The sequence below is a fragment of the Bos indicus genome, chromosome 14 (genome assembly GCF_029378745.1).
Source record: "Bos indicus isolate NIAB-ARS_2022 breed Sahiwal x Tharparkar chromosome 14, NIAB-ARS_B.indTharparkar_mat_pri_1.0, whole genome shotgun sequence".
NCBI lineage: Eukaryota > Metazoa > Chordata > Mammalia > Artiodactyla > Bovidae > Bos > Bos indicus.
In genome coordinates this window covers 43,339,452-43,363,725 of record NC_091773.1, presented here as the reverse complement: position 1 = coordinate 43,363,725, position 24,274 = coordinate 43,339,452, and the positions used below count along the sequence as shown (strand labels likewise).

At 42.7% G+C, this 24,274-nt stretch overlaps 1 long non-coding RNA gene across 1 annotated transcript; it reads left to right on the top strand.

Annotated features, from left to right (window-relative positions):
• The first annotated feature begins 3,273 nt into the window (after positions 1–3,273).
• On the top strand, positions 3,274–19,743 carry LOC139186814 (uncharacterized). Its single transcript, XR_011570420.1, has 3 exons — positions 3,274–3,607; positions 7,388–7,555; positions 18,715–19,743. It is a non-coding gene; the product is annotated as an uncharacterized lncRNA (long non-coding RNA).
• The last annotated feature ends 4,531 nt before the right edge of the window (positions 19,744–24,274 follow it).

Below are 24,274 nucleotides of genomic sequence, written 5' to 3'. Positions count from 1 at the left end.
TATCTATCTAAATGATCATAACAGTAATAAAAACTGTTGTTAGAGCCTGTTCTGTGCTTCTGCTGTCTTATTACCCTTTATCTTAAGTACTCAGGGCTTCCCTGGTGGCTCCGACAGTAAGGAATCTGCCTGCAATGCAGGAGACCCAGGTTTGATTCCTGTGTTGGGAAAATCCCCTGGAGAAGGGAATGGCAACCCACTCCAGTATTCTTGCCTGGAGAATTCCATGGAGAGAGGAGCCTGGTGGGCTGCAGTCCATGGGGTTGCAAAGAGTCAGACCCAACTGAGCGACTGACACTTTCCCTTTCACTGAAGTATTCATGATTGAGGAGAACTGCTGATGTGTGGGACCACAATACACACATCCCTGAGTAGTTCTGCACTGTCTCCTAGGTCCTAAGTCCTCCAAACGTCCTTGAGAATCAGCCAGTACCAATCTGCCTCCATGGTGTGATGGGATAGATGTGTTTGTACTTATCCAGCTTATTGGCCTTACCTCATCTCAAGAACTTGCCAGATACAAAAGGTGACAATAGACCTGCGTTGGGATGGAACTAAATTTGAGGACAAACAGTTGAGAAGGTATGGAATACTCAGGTGGAGGTGTCCAGCAGGCAATGGGAAACATGGGTCCAGGGGTGAGGAGAGACGTGGATTTAGAAGTTATTTATACTCAAGGGGTAATTGGTGGCCACGATCTTCCAACTTTTTTTTTTTAATATAAAACATATTGTGTATTTTATTTCCTTTAATCTACAGCATAAATTGGAGTTTCCCTGGTGGCTAAGGTGGCAAAGAATCTGCTTGTAATGCAGGAGACCTGGGTTCGATCTCTGGGTTGGCAAGATCCCCTGGATAAGGGAATGGCAATCCACTCCAGTATTCTTACCTGGGAAGTCCCAGGGACAGAAGAGTCTGGAGGGCTACAGTCCATGGGGTCGCAAAGTGTCAGATACAACTGAGTGACTAACACACATACACAGCATAAATTAGATGGCATGACACAGAACTTGAAAAATATTTGAATGATTTATGTGTGCCAAAGTCCTAAATGTAGCTGCTGCTGCTGCTAAGTCGCTTCAGTCGTGTCCGACTCTGTGCGACCCCATAGACGGCAGCCCACCAGGCCTCCCCGTCCCTGGGATTCTCCAGGCAAGAACACTGGAGTGGGTTGCCATCTCCTTCTCCAATGCATGAAAGTGAAAAGTGAAAGTGAAGTCACTCAGTCATGTCCGACTCTAGTGACCCCATGTAGCTACTTCTGGTCAAATGGCTCAGGAGAGGGTTAGGGCTGAAATTAGGGCGTGTCTTGATGAGAATAGTTTTCAATTCTGATTGTGTTCTTCCCACAACATCTCCACTGGTAAAGCAGGGAGAGCTCAGTCTGTCTCATTTCAATTAAGACAGAGCTCCGTAGTCAGTAGGAGGTTTAGGGGAGTCTTCAGGCTCTGTGGGCTGGACGTGCAGGGCTGAGAGGCAAGCAGAATGTGGGGAAGCTGGCTAGCGCTAGTGTGCATGTGCTCAGTTGCATCTGACTCTTTGAGACCCCATGGATTGTAGCCCACCAGGTGCCTCTGTTCATGGGATTTGCCAGGCATGAATACTGGAATGGGTTCCAGGGACTGAACCCATGTTTCTCGAATTTGCAGGCAGATTCTTTACCATCACACCACCTGGGAAGCCTGTGGAAGTGGGGGACCTGGTACCAACTTCTGTCCACTCCTCAGAAAGGCTAGTTCTGGGACTTCTCCTCTTTCCTGGCCTTCCCCAGTCCGCCCCAGTAAACTCAGGGTCTCCTTGCAAAGAGAGGCCCTGGCTGGCGCTCTCTGGCTAGAGGCATCTTGCTGGCATAAGAGACACGCGAAGATGATTAACTGGTAGTTTCTGCCATGACCTGCTGACCTTCTTATGGGAACCTCTGTAGAGATAAAATGACTTACTTTTTTTTGTTCTTAGTGTCTCTGGTACCTATAACTTTCATAGTAATCATGACATTTGTGTTTATCATTAATATTCCAGCTGGAAACATCCTCTTTTGCCCCTCTTGTCCCTGCCATGGCCCATTTGCAGTTCAGGTTATCACCTTTCTCAGAAAGCGCTCTCCGTAAAAGCCCAGTATTGGTGAGTTAGGCTGATGGTTTCCACACCCCTCTTCTCTGTCTTCTACTTCCTACTGCAGTTTAGGGGAAGATGATTTTATACCATAGATACCTCATTCATCAATGCTGTCTTCTGTCTCCCTACTCATGTCCACTATCACAGACCTTGAATAACTGTTTTCATTCAGCCATTTAGCCCATTACTTCTTTGACCAGCAGGCTAAACCCAAGTATCTCTCAGACTCCTGTGCTGTCATTAACATGCTTCTTGTTTAACTCAAAACAGCTGTTCCTCCTCCGCCTCCCGTCCCCAATCTCTCCCCTTAGACAAACCTTGCTGACCCAGAAACTTTGGGAAAAAAATTATTTTTGAACAAGTGAGAGTTCTGGAAAGATAAGGATTTGCCTCTTTCAGTATGGAAACATCTTTAATCTTAACTATTTGAATGGAAATTTTCTAGGACATAAAATGTTTAACTTTTTCTTGATGTACTGGGATCATTACAGTAAACAAAGGTTTTGTACTCTGCTGCCATGCAATGGGGCCCTGAAGATCTTTTGGGGTAAAACAGTCCTAGATTATTGTGGTTCTGAAGTTATTTGATAAACTTTTTAAAAAATTGAAGTATAGTTGATTTATAATGTTGTTTTTCAGGTGTACAGCAAAGTGATTCAAAGAATCTAAAAAGGAATATATATATATTCCTTTTTAGATTCTTTTTCATTGAAGGCTATTTTTTGTAAGCTATTATTTTTGAAATTTTGTAAACTTTTAAATTGACTATCTCTATACTTTTTTATCAGGTCATTAGCTACTGCTTCTCTGTATCAATATAACCCATTTTGAGACATTCTTTAATTCTAACTTTCAATGTTCACCTTGGGCATAGAATACCAGTGCACTCACACACATACACATATACAAACTCAAGCATGTTTGCGTTTGCCTGTGTGTTAGAACTGTGTGCAAAGAATTGTGAACAAGGACTTGAGAGTTTTTCTATGAGTAAACTGAGTAGATTGTGAGTCCTCTATTTTGATTTCTCAGAGGCCAGTTTTGTTCATGTTTTTGCTCATTCTAGTAATACAAAGTTGCAAGACAAATCTTTTTGGACTTTGTTGAAAAGTTACTCCTAGATTTCCAGGGGAAATCTATCTTTCTAGAAACTTCTTCCTCAGTTTCATTCTTTGTTATCACTTTATTCTAGAGTAGGCAACTGTCATTAAAAAGGGATTCTTTTCATGAGAAATTCTTCACTCCATTGTCCCAACTTCACATACAAACTATTTTACCCACTATCTTTAAAAATATTATCATGATATTTTTAAACGATTGTCATTAAAAAAAAAAATCCACAGGTGCAAAAACAAACTGCAACCACGAGAGCTAAATCTCTCTCCCCCCCTCATTGTCCTCTTTGGCAGAATTCTATGGAAAGCTGAGAAAATGAACAGGGCTGTTTGACAGACTGAAACCCATACCAGCACTATTGAGCAATGTCTTGAACGTAAGTCCTTTTCAACTAAACAGAGGTATATTTTCTTTTATATTGTTGACTTTGACCCTGTAGCTTAGCAGAGAACACTTGTGCAACATTTTCTGGATCAATTGATCATCTGCTCAGAGCAGACAGGCATGTTTCTCATCATTAACGGGAAACCAAACCCATCGACATAATCCTCCATTCTGCTTTGTTTCTCTCCAGTCCTTCATGCTGCAGATTCTGAAATATTAATGAAGGGATATGAAAGCAATGGACTTCATTCTCACACCCAGCCCCAGTAGAAGCAGAGGCAGAGAGTGGGAAGATGAGAAATGTCCTCATTTTGCAAAACAAAGTGCTTCTCCAAGTTGCCTTTTTCTTGAACTATCTGCCTGTGCCACTCCCAAGGTGCTTGCTTAAAATACAGATTCCAGGACCCATTCTACACTTACTCTACCAAAATTCCTAAAGGATGGGCCTTTGTGATTTGCATTTTAAATCAACTAGATGATGTCTTTGTTTTTTGTTGACCTACCAATTTCTATGTGTCTGACTCTCACATAAATACAAATAGTTGCTGCTGCTGCTGCTAAGTCGCTTCAGTCGTGTCCGACTCTGTGCGACCCCATAGACGGCAGCCCACCAGGCTCCCCCGTCCCTGGGATTCTCCAGGCAAGAACACTGGAGTGGGTTGCCATTTCCTTCTCCAATGCATGAAAGTGAAAAGTGGAAGGAAGTCGCTCAGTCGTGTCCGACTCTAGCGACCCAATGGACTGCAGCCTACCAGTCTCCTCCATCCATGGGATTTTCCAGGCAAAAGTACTGGAGTGGGGTGCCATTGCCTTCTCCGATAGTTGATTTACAATATTGTATTAATTTCTTCCACACAGCCAAGTGATTCAGTTATATATATATATACACACACGCACATTCTTTTTCACATTCTTTTCCATTATGGTTTGTCATCATAGGAAACTGAATACAGTTCCCTGTGCTATGGAGTAGGACCTTGATTATCCATTTTATATGTAAAAGTTTGCATCTATTAACCTCAAACTCCCAGTCCACCCGCCCACCCCCCTCCCCCTTGCAACCACAAGCCTGTTCTCTATGTCCGTGAGCCTGTTTCTGTTTCACGGATAAGTTCATTTGTGTCATATTTTAGATTCGACATGTAAGTGATATCATATGGGATTTATCTTTCTCTTTCTGACTCACTTCACTTAGTAGGATCGTTGCTAGTTGCCTCCATGTTGCTGCAAATGGCATATTTTGTTCTTTTTTATGGCTGAGAGAAGGCAATGGCACCCCACTCCAGTACTCTTGCCTGGAAAATCCCATGGACGGAGGAGCCTGGAAGGCTGCAGTCTATGGGGTCACTGAGGGTCGGACACGACTGAGCGACTTCCCTTCACTTTTCACTTTCATGCATTGGAGAAGGAAATGGCAACCCACTCCAGTGTTCTTGCCTGGAGAATCCCAGGGACGGGGGAGCCTGGTGGGCTGCCGTCTATGGGGTCGCACAGAGTCGGACACGACTGAAGTGACTTAGTAGTAGTAGTAGTAGTATTCCATTGTATTACATATGTACCTCATCTTCTTAATACATTCATCTGTCAACATTTACGTTGTTTCCATGTCTTGGCTATTGTAAATAGTTACATAGTAGCATTTTTAACCATTCAAAGTGTTTTCTACATATAACCCTCTGAGGCAGGCAGGGGAGGTATTATAGCCCCATTTTAGAAATGTGATTGAGTCCCCTGCAGCTTAATGACTTGGGCAAACTGTGCTGGGACCTACTAGCCTGGGGTTAGTACTAGTGCTCAGATTTTCTAGCCTTATTTCACAGCACACTTGGTGTTATAAGACCCAAGACACAGAGAAAGCTTATTAAAGTGTTCCTTAGAAATAGTGTTCAGGAAATAGTGCTCCTAGCTGAAATCAGCACCTTCAGAGTACCTCCACGTGCTGTTGAGGGTGCTGTGCATTTGCTTCTAAAAGATGAAAGCCAAGACGGAGCCCTGGGCACCGAGGAGCAACAGGAATCTTCAAAACAACAACAAAAAATCTCATTCCTCTTTTGTTCGTCCCCTTCAATTTTCTGACCTTTTCCCTCCACTCCCTCTTTCTTGTAAAGACTCAAACTCTGAAATAATTATATGAAATTAAATCGGTAAAAACCAGGCTTGTTTCCTTGAGATTGATGTGTTAACATTCGGGGCACTTTTCTCAGGACTCAGGGAGACTATTATTTCTGAGCTTGGCTGCAGGAATCTTCCTCTTTCCCTGGGCAGGGTAGAATCTCCACCCACCCCCACCCCCTCAAAACGGTGTTTCTTCATTCCATGACCCTTCTCTCCATGACGAATCCTGACTGGGAGCAGAATGAGTGTAGAGTGTTTTTAGGTGCCCAAGGTATCGCTTACACTAGTCAGAACTACCTACTGTGGAGAGAGAGACTGAATTCTAATGGAGGGTTTCTTTGCACCATGTTGGATGTTAAGGTTTGATTCTTCAGGATGGCAAGCCCCAGACTCTGGGAGTCTAGAGGAGGTGAGGAAAATACCAGCTCTATATCAAGAGATAAGCAAGCGAGTTGGTTGTTAGCCAAAATAAATTTTTTCATGCAAAATGTATCACTCTGTAAAAAAGTAGTAACAGGGTTTCCCTGGTGGTCCAGTGGCTAGGACTGTGGGCTCCCAGTGCAGGGAGCCAGGGTTCGATCCCTGGTCAAGAAACTAGAATTCATGTGCTGCAATAAAATTCAAAGATCCTGCAGGTAGCAGCCAAATAAAGTATAAAAACAAAAAAGTAATAACAGTTAAAAAAAAAAAAAAAGAACAACCTTCTCCATCACTGTGTGAAATAAAATTAACAAAAGATGGAAAGATCCCTGTGCTTCTTTGCATTGAAAAATGCCTTGGGTGCTCAGTGCTGAATCTCCAAGTTCCTGAGGCCGCCCTGGAGGAGGGGGCGGGGGTCAGGTTTAGGAGGTGCCAGCCTGCCATGACACATCGTTCCTAATGATGACGCCTTTGTAAACTCCGTCCCTTTCTCTTCACAGGACTTGTAAAAGGCACCCGCAAGCCTCTGCCTTCCTGTGCCTCCCTGCCCTGAAGTACAAATCTTCTTCTTGCAGGAAGTACAGAGCAAAGTTCAAAGCTTTCTCCATCAAAAGAAAGTGTGCCTGATCTAGTGTAACATGATTACGTGACAATTAGCCACCCCCCAAAAAAAGCCAGGATTGTGCTGGCTCCTTGCAATCTTCACATTTCTAAGAGCTATTTATCACTTCCCTGTTCAGGATAAAGATGCACTCCCCCAAACTGAACACCACTTAGGGTCTAACCCCTGGAGGAGGGCATGGCAACACACTCCAGTATTCTTGCCTGTAGAATCTCCATGGCCGGAGAGCCTGGAGGTGCATGGGGTGGCAAAGAGTCCCACAGGACTGAACAACTTAGCAAGCATGCAGTCAGGGTCAAAGCAACTGGTAGTTTTGGGCTGTCTGGGGATAGAGAGTTATAAAGAGGTGGTGATGAGATGTCCCCACCAGATTCAGAGGCAAAGAGATGAGCTTATAGGAGAGAGGACAAAGAAAAAAGAAAAGCAAGGATCTGCAGACGCTGGGGCAGGCTCTGAGCTCTGGCGATTTTCTGTGTGACTGCGAGGTTTCTTTCCTTGCTATAAAACAAGCCCAGTTCAACCGATGTTAAAAGAGGGTTAAAAGGGGCCATAAATCTTTCTGGGCAATGAAGATCCACGGAAAACTCAGCCTGATGTCTTTTACATCTGTTTCAGGTTCTCAGCCTCATCGGACTCAACTGCCTTTTCTCCAGAGATAACTCACGAGCCCCATTCAACCCGCTGAGTGGCGGGTATAGGGTGTCACACCCCTCGGAGCCCCGAGGATGAGGGGTGAGCGTCCGGGCAACCGCCAAGCTCCTGAGGCTGGCCCACTGACACCATGTAAGTCTACACCCTGGGGCGGTGGAGGGGAGGCGTCCGGACTGACAGCGTCAATGGGCAGCGCACACACAGCCGGGAGAGGGGAGCCTGGGCGGGTGGGAGCGCGCTGGCTGAGGTTGGTCACACGGAGATTGAGTTTCAGCTGAATTAGATCAGAGCTGTGGGAAACAGCACCTCCTTCACACACACAGCCGGTCTCCTCGGAAGATGTGGGAGGGCGGCTGGGGAGACGGAGGCAGGCAGCTGCGCTGCGATCCCAAGTACAGCCCGCAGCAGCCCTCAGGGACCTTAATTACTGTCTCCCTCTCCCCAGCGCAGGAAGGCGGGGGGCTTTAGGCTGAGAGGCTCCGGGGTATCAGGGAGAGATGGGGCAGTCAGCGCTGAGAACACAGCGTGGTGTAGGAGTGAGTCTGTGTGTGTCTTTGAAGGACGACGGCGTGATGATGGAAGTATGGGAATGGCGTGGTACTCTTAGGTCCACAGCTGCACGAGGCAAACTGCAGAAGGGATTTCGGTGCCTTTAACCCTGTATCTTTAGGGTTTTGATGTTTTATAGCATTTCACTAACATGCAACCTGAGCTTTCATGAATACCATAGCTGTGTTCGCTGTTACCCACTGGTCCTCTGATCTCCTGTCTCTGCTTAATAGCCTAACACCATTTCAGTGACCCAGAATACCAGCTTTTTTAGGGGAGGCGTTGAAGAAGTGGAAGATGGAGGGGAAGTTTTCAAATTAAAACGGGGACACTTGCAGTTCGATTAAAAAGGGCAAGAAGTCAGCGGCTTTGAAACCCGCCCCCTCTGGATGATTGGGAAAAGCCGCTCTAGCAGACATTGGAAACACGCTTGTTCTAAACTAGCACCAGAGTGGCTTTCTCCAGGGCAGGGAGCGCCTGGCATTCGGTCCAGGACGTTTGAATCAGAGAGCCTTCAAATGATCCTTTTTTCTTTTCCTGTCACTCAACAAGAGGCTGGAGGCAAAAAATTCGTCCAGGAACTTCCCCTGAACCAAGCAGAAAACAACAGGAGGCTGTCCAGAGCTCCCTAAACTTTTTGGTTTGCATGTCAATTTCAAGCTCACTGCTGCTGGTGAGAAAATGACCTCGAACCATTGCTCACTGAAGACGCCATGTTTGTTACCATGCTGGGTGCTGTGCTTAGTCGCTCAGTCGTGTCTGACTCTTTGCGACCCGCAGGGTGCCCCCCCACATAATGCTCTTTTTCTTAGATGGAGAATTTTCTGGAGTTTAAATGTGGGACTGAGGGATGTGTGAGGGATGTGTGGGACTGAGGAAACCAACCAGGCTGCTCCCAGTGGATGGCTTGTCACCCCCTCAGTAAAGAGACACCCAGGGCAGAGACAGTCTGCTGTTCAGGATCTGACTCAACATTTGAATTCTTAGGCAGTTGCTGCTTTCCTGGATTTCTTGAGATTCACAAAATGAGACGATTCAAACCCTAGCAAGAACTCAGGTGTTGTTTTGAATTCTCCTAGCTTAGGTGGATTCCCCAAAAGGGCATAGGGAAAGTTTGCTGGGAGTCCGTGAGTCATCCACGATTAAAAATGTGTATGTAAAAATGCTATATGACTTCCTCTGTCCCCGGGAAGAGAGTTCTTACATCTTCAACAGATTTTCAGGAGCCCAAGACTCTCTCTGATTTAAGAACTACTGGTTTTATTTTTTACATTTTATTTATTTATTTTTGGTTATGCTGGGCCTTCATTGCTGCATGTGGTCTTTCTCTAGTAGCAGACAGCAGGGACTAGTCTCTAGGTGCGGTGCCTGGGCTGCTCATTGCAATGGCTTCACTTGTTGCAGAGCACAGGCTCTAGGCACATGGGCTTCAGCAGTTGTGGCACACAGGTTCATTAGTTGTGGTGCATGGTCTTGGCGCCTCTGCAGCATGGGCAGTCTTCCTGGATCAAGGGTCAAACTCATGTCCCCTGAGTTGGCAGACAGATTCTTATCCACTGCAACACCAGGGAAGTCTAGAACTACTGTTTTATATTGAAGATTTTCCAAAGGCAATGTCAGTTGGTTGGAGGAGGACATTGGCCTCCCTCAGTCATAGGTTCTACAAAGTGAAATATATCATGCCACAGTGGAGGCTGGCTGTTTGCTTCATGTAACTCAAGGAAAACAGTAACTGAGGGCGCACAAAAGCAGGGTGTCCACAGAGTCACTGCTGACGTGAGTACACTGAGCGTGGGGTATGCCTATCCCTGGGATGGATCCAGGCATTTGACGCCCTGATCCCAGAAATTGTGGCAGTGTTCTGGCAGGATTATATTATTGAAGAGAGAAAACATAAATGAGAACCTTAAAGAGCTTACAGTCTAGTCCAAACTTGCTAAACCTCTTAGAAAAGGAAGTTAGATAAATACAGAGTGAGATTGGATCCATCCCATGGAAAGAATGTGCCCTGGCCTGCGGTGGTACAAACCTCTTTCTGCCAAGGCAGGGAAGGGTTCCTGGGGGAAGAGGTGGTTGTCATAAAATGTCTTGAAAAATGACAAAGATACCAGAATTACCACAGTCCTGTGTTTGGAGTTCCAAATTTGATGTTTAGCTGAAAATTGTAGACATGTTTTGCCTTAAGAAAATCCAAGTTTTAGGGACTTTCCTAGTGGTGCAGTGGATAAGAATCTGCCTACCAATGCAGGGGACATGGGTTCAATCTCTAGTCTGGGAAGATCTCACATGCTGCGGAGCAAATAAGCCCGTGTAACGCAACTACTGAAGCCCGTGCATGCAACAATAGTAACCGGCACAGTGAGAAGCCTTTGCACTGCAATGGAGAGTAGCCCCACTCAGTGCGAGGAGAGAAAGCCCACATGTAGCAACGAAAACCCAATGCAACCAAAAATAAATACATTTTAAAACAGGAAAATCCAATTTGTATAAATAAACTGATTTCCAGAAGCAGACAAATTGGGGATGGTGATAATTTACATCAAATAATAGCTATTCTTGATGCCAGATTCCTATGAATGAAATTTTACATATTGTATTTCAAGTAACCTTATGACAACTCCGTGGAGAGGTGCTTGTTTTCCCATTTATCAGATAAGGCTTAGGAAGCTTAAAAAACTTCTTTGCTGTTACTTCTCAACTGAGTGGCAGAGAGACCAAGGCTGAAAGCTAGATGAGGCCATCTCCAAAGGCTATTCATTCCCTTATAGTTTCCACTGGGTAGCTCCTCAGTCCAGTGGAATCTGTTGCTTTGCTCAAAATGTCAAGACTCCAAATTCATCTTATAGATGACTTGATTTTCAAACATCAAGAAAAAAAGAAATGGCTACTAACCCAGTGTCTGCCATCTCCCTGGTACTATGCCAGGAGACACAAGTCTCTCATTTTGTAAAAAATGAAATTTGACAAAAAATTTATTTTATGTGGAATATTTTCAAAATACATTTATCAAAGTCAGTTCTACACAGGCAAATTGTCTCACTAAAAAAAAAACCACCACAAACTGGTCAAAACTTTCCCAGGGCAGAGGGTGGATGGCACATCCTATGCCTAGTAGAGTATCTGCCATAGCTCAATAAGTAATTACTGAATAAATAAGCAAGTATTTAATACGTGGATGAACTATTTTGAGAACAGTGATTAAGAAGTCTTATTCCTTAAAATGGAAGCAGGAGGGCTTCCCTGGGGGTCCAGTGGTTAAGAATCTGCCTGCCAATGCAGAGGACGTGGGTTCGATCACTGGTCCAGGAAGATTCCACAAGCCTATGCACCACAACTAACGAGCCCATATGCCCTAGAGCCCTTGCTCAGCAACGAGAAGCCACTGCAATGAGAAGCCCGTGGACCACAACTAGAGAGTAACCCCTGCTCGCAGCAAACTAGAGGAAGCCCAAGCACAGCCATAAATAAATAAATAAAAATTTAAAAAATAGAAGTAGGACATGGGCACTGGCGCAAAGATATAGGCATAGCTCGTTATACACCAAAAGTGAACTTGTTTGCAGAAAACTAAGAATAGTGAGAGAGAAAATAAGCTGTGGAGAGCTCAATTTTGCAACTTGAAAAACTATACTTTGCTTTTCTATTGTTTGTTTCTATTCAGATTGAGGAAACGAAAAGCTCTTGCTCGTTGAAACTTCTACCCTGATAAAAAATAATACCCTTTTCAGAGATCTCAACGAACAAGTCTTGTGATTTGTTTTCATTACAGCACTGGAATCTGTATGATTTCAAGCATAATCTCTACCTTCTCCCCTCTCTCAGCATGTATGTGTGTGTTTGATAAATACTGATGTGTCAGGGATCTTTGGTACTGGGGAATTAACTTTTAATTTTTTGCTTGGGAGTGCAAATAGTTAATAAAAATATAATGCCGTTGGTGAACCAGAGCTTGAAAAAATGAACCACTTTGAGGCCAGCAATCATGGGCTTGAATTGCAGCTTAAGAAAGGTCATTTCTGTTGAAAAGTATCCGGAAGCAAGTGCTACCAAGGGGAACTATGCCCTTTCCAGACTTGAATATACGCTTAAAGTTGTGGATAACCATCCCTCTTGCGAAATGCAGGGATTCAAGCACTTAGAGCATTGATGTAGATGCTATCTTAAGACTGTTTGCAGGTCTCTGGTGTGGTCAGAGTTCGTGGAAGGTAAAGTGGTATGAAAAGTTAGCTGCCTTTACACGGAAAGTCCCAGGCAAGATAAACCCAAGGAGGAACACACCGAGACACATAGTAATCAAACTGACAAAAATTAAAGACAAAGATAAAATATTAAAAGCAACGAGAGAAAAATGACAAATAACCTACGAGGGAACTCCCATCAGGCTATCAGCTGATTTCTCAACAGAAACTCTCCAAGCCAGAAGGGGATGGCATGATTATATTTAAAGTGATGAAAGGAAAGAACCTACAACCAAGAATACTTTACCCAGCATGACTCTCATTGGGATTTGATGGAGAAAGCAAAAGCTTTCCAGAGAAGCAAAAGTTAAAAGAATTGAGCACCACCAAACCAGCTTTACAACAAATGCTAAAGGAACTTCTCTAGGCAGGAAATGCAAGAGAAGGAAAAGGCCTGCAGAAAACAAGCCCCAAACAGTTAAGAAAATGGTAATAGGATCATACATATCAATAATTACCATAAATGTAAATAGATTTAATGCATCATCCAAAAGACATAGACTGACTGGGTGGATGAAAACATGTGCATGAATGCACTTCCACTTATTACATCACTCTGCTGGACCCCCTAAATTTTATGTAATTATTTTGTATTTTTAGGTTAATCATGTGCCCATTATGGCTTGCAATTGTAATTATCTTTTTTTTTTTTTTTGGTCTGGCTATTTGATTGTGAAAACTGATACACATCTTTTACTATTGTGATTATGTAACTATTATTCACTTAATACCACTGTGTCATGATGGGTCAACAGAAAAATAATAGAACTGTGTATCACCAAAACTATGATTTAATAGAAAAACCTGTAATCACTTTTTAAAATCCAGATGCACATAAAAATTATCTTGAAACTTTTTGAAAAGTACAAATGCCCAGGTATTGCTTTTTCTCTCCAGAGTTCCAGATATATTTCTAATGAGTAGTCATGTTTAAAAACAACTGGATTATATGATGATCTTTTACTTTAATCTAATTTGTTTCACTTTTTCTATTTCATATTCAGTGCTCCCATTGCATTTAGTTTCAGTTCAGTTCAGTTCAGTCACTCAGTTGTGTCCAACTCTTTGCGACCCCATGAACTGCAGCACGCCAGGCCTCCCTGTCTATCACCAACTCCCGGAGTTTACCCAAACACATGTCCACTGAGTCAGTCATGCCATCCAACCATCTCATCCTCTGTCATCCCCTTCTCCTCCTGTCTTCAATCTTTCCCAGCATCAGGGTCTTTTCAAATGAGTTAGTTCTTTGCATCAGGTGGCCAAAGTATTGGAGCTTCAGCTTCAGCATCAGTCCTTCCAATGAATATTCAGGACTGATTTCCTTCAGGATGGACTGGTTGGATCTCCTTGCAGTCCAAGGGACTCTCAAGAGTCTTCTCCAACACCACAGTTCAAAAGCATCAATTCTTCGGTGCTCAGCTTTCTTTAGAGTCCAACTCTCACATCCACACATGACCACTGGAAAAACCATAGGTTTGGCTAGATGGACCTTTGTTGGCAAAGTAATGTCTCTGCTTTTTAATATGCTGTCTAGGTTGGTCATAACTTTTCTTCCATTTAGTTATGTTTCTTCATTTAGTTTATGTTTTCTAATTTCTCCATCTCTTCTTTTTTCTTTTTTCGATATTCTTTCTCAAGCCTTTATCAAGCATAGTAGAAAAGCTTTTGTATACATACATATAAATAATATGTATAATATATATATATTTTAGAAGTCTTATGAATCTTTAACTAAAAAGTTTATGACATTTTGATTCCACCTGTTTGACTTAGAATGAATAGAATGCTAGATTTCTGATTTTAAAAATAGATATGCAACAAGCAACAAGAGTTTACTGTATAGCACAGGGAACTATATCTTGTTATAACTGTATAACACAGGAAACTATATCTTGTAATAACTGAATAGCACAGGGAATTATATTTTGTAATAACCTGCAATGTAATGATGTAATAATAATGTAATAATCTATAATGGAAAATAATTTCAAAAATAATACGTGTATATGTATAACTGAATCACCTTGCTGTGCACCTGAAACATTGTAAGTCAACTATACTTCAACAAAATATATATATTAAGGAAGAAAAAAGTTAGCTGCTTCTGGTTTTTAGCTCATTGTGTATCTCTTCAGGCCAATAGCAGAGCATGGTAGAGTCTGGAGAAGGCAGGCAATGCAACAGGGAAGAAACTTTGTATTCTATTACAGATTAATCACTAAAGAAATGTTGCCTATAAGCTTAAATTATAGGTGATGGTGCATCTCTGGCTACACTGCTTCCCAGGTAACAAGCGTCAAGCTTTGTTTAGTTCACAGGAAACATCCTGACTAGGCTCACCTGTGAATAACACCAAGAAGGAAGAAATTAAGTATCCCTTCCAGAGTCTGACCAGAACCAGGAAATGTTTGATTTTACTGCCTCCCCTTTTAGTATAAAAGATGTCTGAATTCTAACTCAGGTAAGATGGTTCTTTGGGACTCTAGTCCAGCATCTTCTTGGTCTGCTAGCTTTCTGAATAAAGTCAGTATCCCTCCTTGCCCCAACAGCTCTTCTCTTGTTTTATTGGCCTGTCATGTGGCGAGCAGGAGGAGCTTGGACTCAGTAATAGCAATAATGATCAGATTCAGGGCTCTTCGGGAAGCTTATCTTGGGCTTCCCTGGTGGTCCGGTGGTGAAGAATTTGCCTTGCAATGCAAGGGATGCCAGTTCGATCCCTGGTCCAGCAAGATCCCACATGCCGTGGAGCAACTGAACCCGGTGCCACAACTACTGAGGCCTCGCTTTAGAACCCGTGAACTGCAGCTACAGAGCCCACCCAAGGTGACTACTGAAGCCTGTGTGCCTCGAGCTTGTGCTCTGCAACGAGAAGCCGCTGCGACGAGAAGCCAGGCACCACAACAAAAAGTGATTCCCGCTTGCCACAACTAGAGAAAGCCCTTGTGCAGCACCAAAAGACACAGCACAGCCAAAAGTAAATAAATAAATAAATCTTGCTCCCTTAGTGGTTCGGCTGGTAAAGAATTCACCTGCAGTGCCAGAGACCTGGGTTCAATCCCTGGGTTGGGAAGATCCCCTGGAGAAGGGATCAGCTACCCACCCATGTATAGTCCATGGGATCACAGTCAGATGTGACTGAGCGACTTTCACCTTAAAAAAGTTTATCTTATTGCCTGCTGCACAGGATACAAGTACATATCCCTGTGAGGTTGTTCCAAGGATTGAGCCATCTTTCTTTCCTTTCTTCCTTCCTCCTCTTTCTTCTATTCATTCACTAAATCTTTTGTTTTTTTAACACACCTCATCTGGTGTGATGGAACATACAAATAAGGACTCCAAGTCCAGGGGGCGGTATAGGTTAGAGTTATGCACAGCTGTTGGTTGAACAGGGCAGAGGAGGACCCAATCATTGGCAGTCAGGGACAAGGAGGATTTTTCCAGAGGACATGATCTTAAACTGAGATTTGATGAACACAAGAAAAGTTTTTTAGGAACAAAAGAGATGGTAAGGCTCTCCAGGCTGATGGTATGCCATGTGTAAAAGCATGGAGGGATTGGGGAGAGGGCAGGCAAGGGAAATTGTGGCAGATGTTGAGGTAGATGTCATCCTACCAGGACCCTGAGCTGTGTATGGAGCCATGATGGGAGATGATGTCAGATATGGGTTAAATTTGCTAATATTTACTAAGCACCTGCTCTTTTCTATGCATTGTTCTAACAGCTTTCTTTATTGACTTAGTTCATTATTACAACAGCCCCATGAGGTAGGGACATGTCCCCTATTTTACAGATTCACAAGGAGATCAAGTATCTGTCCCAAGAGCACACAGCTAGAGAGAAGCCAGGATTCACCCCAGACAGTTTGACTCCAGAGCCTGTAGTCTTGATGGCTATGCCAGGCTGCTGCTCTGACAGCCTCAGGTTTGCCTTGACAAGTGGCCAGGGAGAGACTCTTTCCTACCCACTGGTCCAGGTTAAAGTAGAAGTTACCATGAATGTGGATACCAGTTTTTCCTTCCTTACATCAAAGTTGCTCATGCTATTTTAATATCAAAATATCAATGCTGGGGGTAGGGACCATGTCTGTTTTATTCATCGATGCATGTTCAGTACCAAGCACAGCACCTGTTACACAGTAAGTACTTATTAAAGGTTTATGGGATAAACAATTAATTCATTGATTTTTGCCTATTAATCTTATGATGAAGAAGTGAATTCAGACTTCTTCGGTGTAATATTTCTTTTCTTAATTAAACAAAAGCAAAGCACTCGACTAAAACGTTGACACATATCATATATACAGTTGGAATTCTGCAACACAGTCAGCCCCAAGACAAAGCTTACAGAGATTAGTTTCTTCCAAAAGTATTAATCAATTGCATGTGTGTATTCCTCTTATGTCATAGTTATTTCTCTTTATTTAATATGTGCATTCTTCAATTTGGGGCTTCCCAGGTGGCTCAGTGACAAAGAATCCACCTGCAATGCTGGAGACATGGATTCAATCCCTAGATCGAGAAGATCCCCTGGAGAAGGAAACGGCAACCCACTCCAGTATTCTTGCCTGGAGAATTCCATGGACAGAGGAGACTTGTGGGCTATAGTCCACGGCATCACAAAGAGTTGGACATGACTTAGCGACTAAACAACAACATCAACAACAAATTTCATCAATTCGCAGATTATCCAAGCTTCCCACTCCTCTCCCAGTTAACATAAATCAAAAGGAGGGTCCTGTGTGCCTATGATTTTCATAGAATCTATGATACTTCTTTTGATGATGATCAACAGTTGACTACGTTAAACTTTAAAGCTGCAAAAGATTGGGTAAGTGATACAATTAGGTTATACCATGGTCCAAGAGTGGGCCTTGCTTAGCGACATTAATGCATCAATTGCTTCCAATATATTTCAGTGTTTTCAATGAAGTGGCTCTTTCCTTTGCAAGAAAATAAAGAGCACGGTAGAAATAGAGACGTGTGCTTGTGGTTTGGTCAGCAAGGAAGGCAAGGCCTTATGTGCTTTGTCCGTCAACACTGATAAGCTGTGACATCAGGAGGCGAGGAGGCTCTCCAGCTGTTCCACCTACGCTAGGTCCCAAGTGCCATCATCCCCCACAGGAAGCTGAGGAAGTCCAAACAGAGAAAGAGGAGTGCCGTCAACACACCATCTTCTCCTCAAATGGAGTTTTAGAAATTGGCACCCATGTATGCCTCTGGCCCATTCATCTTGATGTGTGGCTAAAACCATCACAGTATTGTAAAGTAGTTACCCTCCAATTAAAATAAATGAATAAATTTTTAAAAGTACTACAATCTGAGGGGGAAAAAAAGTCATTACAATGGAAAAAAAAGAAATTATGTGAGTATCCATATATTTTGAACTTCAAGAGACCTTAGTTTTCCAGGTTTCTTCCTTGTAGCACAAAACTACATGTTTAGAACATCTCAGTTGGTACAGTTTCTCTAGAAAAACTTTTATCAAAAAAAGCCAAAATTAAAAAACAAACGACAGTCAAAACTAGAACAAGATAACAATAATTGTTTTTTATGAAAAAAACATTTTTCTTTTATTTCTTATGCATATGTGTGGTTTCAACAGTATTAGATGCCTTTCATCCAATTATGAAAACTATAAATGATTATCACTAACCTGATTTTTGTGCTTTACCATTTTGCTGTTGTTGTGGTTTAGTTGTTAAGTCATGTCTGACTCTTTTGTGACCCCCATGGACTGCAGCCTGCCAGGCTCCTCTGTCCATGGGATTTCCCAGGCAAGAAGACTGGAGTGGGCTGCCATTTCTTTTTCCAGGGGATGTTCCCGATGGAGGGATAGAAGCTGTGTCTCCTACATTGGCAGGCAGATTCTTTACCACGGAACCACCTGGGAAGCCCATGCTTTACCATTTACAAATACACAAACATCTATTACAAGATTTTTATTTGTTCATTTGGCTCTCATAAGCCCTTTCTCAAATGAGAAGAGGTATCATTATTCTGTTTTAACAAATGAGGAGACTGAAGTTCAGGGTAGATCCCAGCTGAGGGGACTTATCTAGGGCCATGAAAAATAATGTAGCCCAAATAGGAACCCAGTTCAGATTTTAACCTGCCAGATTTTAACTGAGCCATTCTGTGGATAAACCAAGAAAAGTGGGATAGTTGTTATTGAGTGTCCACCATGGGTTAGATAATTTCAAACACGCTACCTCAACTACAACCTCCAGGGTAGGGATCTACTATCAAAGATAAAGAAACTAAGGTTCAGAGAGGACCCATGACTTCTTAGATGCTTAGTAAATGGCTGAGCCCTTTCACTGAGAAATAATAGATAACCCTGGGAAGAGAGGGGTTGTTTCACTGTCAAGTTACTGACAAATCTTGAGAATGCAAAGCCAGGCAGAGTTTCTCACAAAAGGAAGCTTATTTGTAAAACGAGAGTTTGGGAGCCCCCCTCCACCCCTTTTTTGGGCTATTTTGAGGAGTATTTTCTTTTCCTTTTCAGAGAGTCTTTATCAGGAACCATATCTTTGCTCCGTCACCTGCAAACAGACTTTACAACAATGAAAACCACCCTCTGCAGGATATTGATTCTGATGGAACAAAAGTTGATTAAGCAGAATGGTGGCTTTTTTTTTTTTTTTTAAACTGGAGGAGTTCCAGATCTTTCCTTAGTCCCGTCTCTCCACGAAAATGAGCTCTATCCTCACAAATCTACAGAAAACCCAAGTCAGAAGGAAGATTTACGATGGGAGACACTGGCCGGAAGACAGCTATCTGGCAGACTATCGAGAAGCTCATCTTTGTGTTATTAGAGAAACACTCTCTCTCGACAGGATATAGCCTGGTTATCGCGTAATCTTCTCAAGTTTCATCCCCATTCTGCTTACAAATGCCCCCAATATAAAGAGATGCATTTCATTAAGACAGTTTTTTTAAGAGGCAGTTTATCCCAGCTGTTGCTGTCTGTCTTAAACACCTACCTTTTCACCCTCGTGTGGAGTTTGCATGTTAAGTGCTGTAAAAAGGGAACTTAGGAACTCTCAGCAAAGGAAAAACACCAAGGCTGTCGCTGGGAATAGAAGTAAAAAAAAAAGAGAGAGAGAGAGCCCAGGAAGCTTGATATTCCAGAACCACGCCCCACCCCCACACCCCTTCCTCAGAGAGGAGACCTGGGTTAAGGCTTGCTTGCCCTGGGGCTTGGGGCTGACCCCAAACACTAGGGGCTGTAAACACTTTTCCAGTCACATAAACAGGAGGGATTCTTTGCCTGACACTTTGGAATTTTCCTGTCAGGAGCCGGTGGCAAAACAGAAGTGATAGATGTAGGTAGAAACAGGAGAATGGATCTGACTTGGAAGGTTTCTGGCTCCCCTCCCCCCAGACCTCTCTTTCCTCAGCACCTGATTTGCACTCCCATTGGCCCAGTGGGATTTGCTGGCAAATGACCTGTGGGCTTTCTCTTGCTCCTGGCTCTGTAAGCAAGAGAGCCAGAGGCTCTTGGTGTGTGTGTGTGCTTAGTCACTCAGTCGTGTCCAACTCTTTGTGACCCCATGGACTGTAGCCCCTGCCAGGCTCCTCTGTCCATGGGGATTCGCCAGGCAAGAATACTGGAGTGGGTTGCCATGTCCTCCTCCAGGGGATCTTCCCAACCCAGGGACTGAACCCAGGTCTCCTGCATTACAGGCAGATTTTTTTTTAACCGTCTAAGCCACCAGGGAAGAGGCTCTTGAGGGGCTACTATGTCTGGAAGATTTTCATTGTGAGGGGTCAGGAAGTTAGTATTGAGTGTTCAATGGGGAAAACAGGGGGGTTGGTTCCAGAGCCCTGCCAGCGTCCCATGCAGCCTACATTAACTGATGGGGATGTGGGGCGGGGGGAGATGCTCCTTTGTTGGAGAGGAAGTAACCCGGGACTCCAGTCCACCCAATCCTGCACGAGGGGCTGCGGTGTTTGAAGTCGGGACTGGTGGGCTCAGGAAGCTGGCTGCATCAGGTTCCCATTAGCTCAGGCAGCGACACAGTGGGTTCACACCATGACATGGTAGCAATTAAGCTTTCTGCTACTGGTCCTTACCCTGGGGTGAGGTTCTTTTCTTCCTCACCCATGTGACTTCAAGTCGCCCTGGTTTCCTTATGGCTTGATTTCCTGCAGATTCCTGTTACTTCGTGTCTACTCTTCTGCGACCACTTATTAGACCACACAAATTGCAACAATTGTCTCCATCACACAGATCCTGTCCCAGATCCGCAATGCGTCTAGGAGGGATACTGCATCTCTCTGAAATGTGAGAGTTACTTCCTATGTAAATAGTTGGATTACCCCAAATCAGAGTTCATTCAATATTGAGGGAAAATAAACTAATCATCATACATGCATACCCTGAAGCAAACTATTCCTCCCCTCCCACATTACTTAAAACTGTGGTTTAAAACAATTATCTCCATCTTCAATGATGAGAGAGGGAAGGCGCAAAGAAATGACAGCAGTATGAAGTGGAAAATTAAAAAGATAAAATTATGATGTCTTTTTTCAAGGAAGAAGAATATTTCTACATATAGAAAAAGCGTTTGGGGTTGAACTTTGAAAAACTGCAAGAATTAGGAAACTTGGAAGTCAGTGGGATGAAGAAAAGGGCATATTAGGAGACAAACAAGAGCATAAACACTGATGGATGCTGTGGGAAGTAAGACTGTATAGTTGCCCCTCGGTGTCCGTGGGGATTGGTTCCAGGAGCCCCTGCAAGGGATGCTCAAATCTAAGGACGCTCAAGTCCCTTATATTGAATGGTGAAGGATTAATACAGACAGTCCTCTGCTGAGTCTGTGGTTGGTTGAATCCACGGATGCAAACCCTGAGGATGCAAGCTCTGCGAACACGGAGGGCCAGCTGTACAAGACACAGTTTCTGCCTTCAAGAGGCAGGTTTTAATTCAGTTAAGGTGATAAAAGAAGCACAGGTAGGAAATAATTTAGAGGACAATGTAAGACACGGTACAGGTAAATCACTTCAGATTTAGGTAATGAACTGCGCTATGTGAACAATCAGTGCTGTTTCAAGTAAGGGAATTGTCAAAGTTCAAAGAAAGAGCTGGGTCAGACTTGAGGAGGAGTGGGATGTAGTTAGATGTGTAGGGCTGAATGAAGGGCATTGATAGGAAGGAAAAATGAATGGAATGAGAATTAGGCAGGCCATGTGCTGGAGACCAGTGGTTCTCAACCCTCAGTGTGTATTAATATCAGAACCCTCCAGGGGATGTCTTAACATACGTGGGCTCCACACTGGTGATTCTGATTTAGTGGGTCTGGTATGGGGTATGATGAGTGGCATTTCTATTAATAGTAAGTTCCCTGGTGATTTGAGTGCTCCTGGCTCAGGAAATCACCCTTTGAGAAGGACTGCTGTAGACAGATCAGCATGCCCCAAGCCCAAGCACTTATCTGGCAGAAATGCTGGAAAATCAGACTGTCCAGGGAAATCCACCCAAGAAGTATTAAAAGCAAGTATGCTGTTAACTCTCTTTATTTTCCTTTCTGGTGATTCTCCATCTGAGTGGCGCAATAAACTTTTATTTTTTTTGCCAATTCCCAGATGGCTTCTTGGTTGAGAATGAATTATTGTGAAAGAAAATGATGTTTTAGTGCCTCCAGAAGAAACTACTGCGGTTAAAGTTGGATGTTGTTGTTTAGTTGCTCAGTCATGTCCTACTCTTTGCGACCACATGGACTGTAGCCCACCAGGTTCCTTTGTCCATGGGATTTCCCAGGCAAGAATACTGGAGTGGGTTGCCATTTTCTTCTCCAGGGGATTGTCCAGATCCAGGGATAGAACCCCATCTCCAGGTGGATTCTTTACCCCTGAGCCACCATGGAAGCCCTAAAGCTGGACATCAGTTCCAAAAAGACAGCTTTCACGATCCCTTCTATAACAAGCATATTTCTTAAATAGCTTTGCCACTACCAGCAAGTGTGGTCTTTCATGGGATTGTTGTTCTGGAGCTTTACATACTGGATGGCCAACCCACCTTAGAATCCAAGCATTAGAAACACTAGCCAGGACCTCCCTGGTGGTCCAGTGGTAAAGAATTTGCCTGCCAATGTAGGGGAAATAGGTTCTATCCCTGGTCCCTGGTCTGAGAAGATTTCACGTGCCACAGGGCACCTAAGCTCAAGAGCCGCAACTACTGAGCCCGTGTGCCCCAAATTCTGAGGCCCACGTGCCCTAGAATCCCTGCTTCGCAACAAGAGAGGACACTGAAATGAAAAGTTCCTGCTCACCACAACTAGAGAAAAGCCCATATACAGCATCGAAGACCCAGCACAGCCAAAAATAATAAATAATTTTTAAAAACCCCACTGACCGAAGCTACCTTGCAAAATCATGCATTTTTCTTGCTTTTCTCAAAGATTTACATCCTTTATTGTCTCAAATATTATGTAAACATGTTTTAATGCCCCCTCCATAATCTTTTTGCTTTTGCATATTTAGTGAAACTTTACCACCATTGTTTCCCCTTATTTTTGCAGGTTAAAAAAAAAAAAAAAGCAATCCTGGTTAATCTGAAAAAAACACATCTAAATGTGAAAATGTTTAAAAAATGTCTTCCCTTTGTCAAATAAAACAATTTCATAATCTTATTTCTATTGCATGGAGTTAGTCATGAGTTTCTCCAGGACTGTGTTGGCTTGACTGAGGTAGGACTAGTTTCCTGTATACTTTACATAATATTATGTGTATTTAAAGATCAAGTTCAGGCTATAGTATGCTATCCGTTGCAGACAGAAATGTGCAGTGTACTTTCCAATATTTCTTTCAATCTTTTGACAATTTAAGATGAGTTGAGTAGTATGCAAACCCCAGTAATTAGACATCGTCACTATGAACACAGTTAATAGCATGATTCATATTTATGAAGTACTAATATCATATGAATACCAAAAACACATGATTGTACTGTTCAAATTTTGAATTGAGTAAACAGACAAAATAACTAGGAGGGCAATTTATTTTATAGCAGTGAACCAAGTTGATCTGTTTTTCATAATTCAATAAATGAAAGACAGCTAAGGTATATCAATTTTTAGGGTATTTATGTAGAAAAAAATGACATACTTTCATGTAATTAGAGGCTAAAAGTGCTCATTTATTCCTAAAAGCTAAGAAAAGGGAATTTTGCAGTGCAGATAAGAGATAGGTAGGAAAATACTGCATGTGTTCAGATCTGAAGAGGGCCTTTGAGGGGACGGCTGAGGAATTCACAGTGACTTGATGACAGGGTGAGAGCAAAATCCTGGATTTGTCAGAATTCCTGATTACTTGACTGGGACTCTATACTATGTCAAGGAGGCACTGGTGGATTAGAAAATAATTTTTTTTTTAATTTACCATGGTTTTATTACCTACTGGCATTTATTACCACCCCATCTCACACTTTAAGCAAATTAGTAAAACAGTATCTTGAATGAAAATGAGTTAAATGCAAGAAAGAAAATTTTATTTTTCTAACCCAATAGTGAAGATGTCATTAAAATTTTTTTTTTCTTGGTCAGGTGTATTTTTCTGTGAAGAATATTTTTTAAACAGAGATCATGTTTCCGTTAATGGATGACATCTGGTACACATTTTCGTTTGTGTGTTCCAGCTAGTGCATTTATACCTTGTGTTTGTTAGCTGTAGACATGGAAATTTCCAGCACAATACAGAAAGTTGTCAATGCCAGGTGTCACTTTAGAGAAAGGAGACTAGACTTTAAACAAATACATCGGTTAATTCATTTAAATGTCTTTTCTCACACTCACCCCGGGAGAACACACTTCTTGTTTACACTGTACTCTCAAAACTTTGTTAAAATTCCTCCAGTGTTTGCCCTCAGGCTAGTTAATGATTCTTCCCCCACCCATCCACCTACCCAAGAGATTTGGTCTCATTATTTAATCATCATTTTGTTTTTGACCCAAAGTACAATACTCAGTTTGGTTGACTACCTCACTTATCAAACAATGCTTAAATGATTTTTGGTTCTTTAAAAAAAAAAATCAAAACCAACAAAATCAAATCCATGTGGA